Source organism: Hipposideros armiger, unplaced genomic scaffold (assembly GCF_001890085.2).
Source record: "Hipposideros armiger isolate ML-2016 unplaced genomic scaffold, ASM189008v1 scaffold_199, whole genome shotgun sequence".
Taxonomy (NCBI): Eukaryota; Metazoa; Chordata; class Mammalia; order Chiroptera; family Hipposideridae; genus Hipposideros; species Hipposideros armiger.
The window spans coordinates 654,414-658,343 of NW_017731549.1; the positions used below are offsets into that span (position 1 = coordinate 654,414).

General features: G+C 37.5%; 1 pseudogene; it reads left to right on the forward strand.

Moving 5' to 3' along the window:
* Positions 1–2,846: 2,846 nt before the first annotated feature.
* Positions 2,847–3,323, forward strand: LOC109388489 (succinate dehydrogenase [ubiquinone] cytochrome b small subunit, mitochondrial-like; annotated as a pseudogene).
* Positions 3,324–3,930: the final 607 nt, after the last annotated feature.

The window sequence follows — 3,930 nt, forward strand, 5'->3', positions numbered from 1 at the left end:
TTTGGTGTTTTCTCAGAGAAATAATAATTCTTCTAATGACACCTAACTCTTCATTAGCATGAAACAGAGAAATATATGTAAGCTCCCAGATCAATGACCTGCACTTTAAGTACTCGATAAACGTTTATGTTTTCTGTTCCCAGTTAATCAGCATGTAAAATGTCTAATGGCACCAATAATAATCTAAAACTGTACATTTAAATAACTGTTTTCTTAGTTTTGAATCTGGTTGGTTTTAACCTTTTTCCAAATTATTATATAAATGCAATATAAAATCAATCTAAATTCAGTGGAGAATTGCAGACAAGTTGCCTTAAATTTCTCCCTCTACATCAAAAAAAAAAAAAAAGGTTAACAGAAAATATATTTTGCTATCATTTTCATTGAAACTTTTATTGAAATGACTGTAGATCCACACCACACAGTTGTACAAAACAACACAGAGAGATCCATGTAAACTTTATCCAGTTTACCACAATGGTACAAACAATCCACAATTTTATTGAGACATCCCCAGTTTCACTTGGATCCACTTATGTGTGTTTAGTTCTATACAATGTTATCACGTGTGTAACTTTGCATATCACCACAAGCAAGATACAGAACTGTTCTATCACCACCACAAGGATCCCTGATGTTGCCCTTTTATGATGGTCAGGTTGTTTTTTTTTCCTAATTTACATGCCAAATATAGACCTATCTTCCCAGATTTTACTTTTTCCCTTTGTTTCTCACAAATAGACCCCGTAGGCAGAAAACAGGCCATTCCTTAGCATGGATTTTCAATATTTCTTACCGGAACTATATGCAATAGTCTTGCCATTAGTCTCCCTAACATCAATCTCTTATTCCTCTCTAATCTACATTGCCAGAGTTATGGTTCTAAAATACAGATCTAATCAAGTCCTCTCTGTCATAAAATGTTCAATGGCCCTTTATGTCTACATGACAAAATAAGGTCTACAAAACCCATTCCAATCCGAAGCCATCTTACTTTTCCAGCCATACTTCCCACTACCTATTATCATGAACCCCATACGTTACCACTTTGAACTACTTACTGGACCCTCCACATGCCAAATGTTTTGTGCTTTCTGCTCTTCCCTTCTTCTTATTTTTCAACTTCTAATTCAAATTTTTATCTTCTCTGGAGAACCTTCCCTTAACTCACAAAGGCATATCTGGCTGCACACTTGTCTGTTTTCAGGTACCGTATTTGCCGGCGTATAAGACGACTGGGCGTATAAGATGACCCCCTAACATTTCCACTCAAAATACAGAGTTTGTTATATGGGCAGTCTATCTGAAGTGTACCTGGCGTATAAGACGACCCCCCGCTTGGAGGCATATTTTTCAGGGCCAAAAAATCGTCTTATACGCTGGCAAATACGGTAACTCTTTTCTGTATGTATGTATGTTCCCATGTTTCCTTCTCCTTCAACACACACTCTACTGGACTCGTAGTTGCTACAGGGCAGTGTCCTTGCTTTTGTACAGCAACCAGCAAGGCAAGCCTTTCAATAAACATTTGTTTGAGAGAATGAAATGAAAGGAAAAAAGCAGGAAGAAAGGAAGAGGGGGAGAAAGAGAAAGAGAAGTCATAATACTTACAAATAAACCAGAAGTCATAATGCTTTATTAAGTAATCCTTTGTTGAAGTCAATTGTATCAATTCTACTTTTATCATACAGCCTGTTTCATACAGAAAATTTGACAATCTAGTCTATGTAAGATGATATTTGGATATGGTTTGGATATTATTTAGATATTATTTTTCTTCATCCATGAAACAAGTTGCAATAAAAAGTAAAGAAATATTAAAATCCTTGAGATTGTAATGAATAAAGAAAATAAATTGTATGCTATTATTTGCAGACAACTGGAGGGTCTGTTATTGGGAGAACTGAGAGTGAAATGTAGTGGATGTACACCACAGAGGATCATGCAGCAGAAACATTGATTGTAATGTGCAACAGGGATGAATCCGTAAAATGCAGTGCTTGCAAAATATCACCACAATTAGATATCATTACACACTCATTCGAATTACTCAAGTTAAAAAAAAAAAGCCTGATGGTACAAAATGCTGGTAAAGATGTGGAATGACAGGAACTCTCATTCATTGCTGGTATGAATGCAAAATGGTACAATCATTTTGGAAGATAGTTTGGCAATAGCTTATAAAGTTAAATATACCTTACCATATGACCCAGGAATCTCACTCCTGGGTATGTACCCAAATGAATAAAAAACTTGTGTATACACACACACACACACACACACACACACACACAAAGGTGAATATTTATAGCAACTTTATTCCTAATTGCCAAAAACCAGAAGCAATAAAGATGTCTTTCTACAGGTGAATAGATAAACAGTGGAATAATGGAATACTATTCATATATAAAAAAGAACAAACTACGAAATCGCTCAACAACATGGATGAATCTCAAATACATTTTTGCTAAGTAAAAGAAGCCAGATTCAAAAGGCTGTATATTGTATAATTTTGTTTATGTGACATGAAAAAGGCAAAATTATAGTGATGGAAAACATATCAGTGGTTGCCAGGGGTTCAGGAGGAGTGAAGAGTTGACTCCAAAGGCACTGAAGGGGAGGGGATTTTTTAGGGTAACAACTGTTCTATACTCTATAGATAGTAGATATTTATATACTTTATACCTATAGGCTTTACCAATTTGTCAAAATTCATACGCTATATTCAAATTTTAAAAAATCAACCAGGATGTTGAGGAATCCTAGGATGGAATGCAGATTGTGACAAATTAATCTAATTGTATTACAAATACACAATAGGATGACCTTGAGCCTTCAGTAGTGAGATGGCGTGTATACGGAGGTTGAGTGTTCTCTGCAGTGCCCAAGGAGGCCGAGTTCTCCTCCGAACCCCAGTGGTCAGACCTGCTCAGGTCTCAGCATTTCTCCAGGACTGACCTACCCCAGGATGGTGTGGAACGCAGCACATTCACCTGTCACCCAGACGCCATTCTGGTTCCAAGGCTGTATCTCCCCATTGGACTGGTGAGAGGTTTGTCAGTGTTTTGCTCCTGGGCCTACTCCCAGCTGCTTATTTGAATCCTTCCTCTGCGATGGACTACTCCCTGGGTGCAGCACTCACTCTCCATAGTCACTGAGGCCTTGGACAAGTTGCCACTGACTATGGGCATGGGGATGCACTGCAGAAAGCTGCCAAGGCATGCATTTTGGCACTCTCACTTGTAACATTTGCTGGGCTTTGTTATTTCAACTATCATGATGTGGGCATCTGCAAAGCTGTTGCCATGCTGTGGAAGCTCTGACCTTTTGACTTCACATGTTGAGCATTGATAGTACACCTCTTTGCCTCTGCTCTGTCATGCCATTCAACTCACAATAAGAAGGAAATAAAAGATAAGTCCATTGGTGAGATAAATCTCTTCTCCTAACCACCTGGTAATTCTTACAATTTAATCTTTGTGGAAAAGGTTTGTGAGGAATTGCATCCAAAAAAATTGTGAGACTGACTTCTTTATTCTGGTGAGTTAATGGGGTTGTCTCCCAGCTTCTCACAAGACTCACAGTATAAACATTGTATATGAGCTTTTGCATTTTAATTTATCAAACGCTTAAAGGGAATTGGCTTTATTACTATCAATACCTAATCAAACTTCTGTATTTGTCCTGGGAATGATGGAGAAAGGGAAGGACTGTTAATTCATGTTTGAAAACGTCCCCCTCTGTTCAGTTGATACCAGTTACTCATGGTTATGTGTCCTTGGGAAACTTTAAAATTAGGAAATGCTATTTCACATTACTAATTTCAAAATCCTAAGAAAAAGAGCCTGGAGAGCTTCTGAATATAGAAAAGCTCCATGTAGGGAAGAGGTTACCTGTTAGATGTATTAACATATAACAGATTCCAAACTG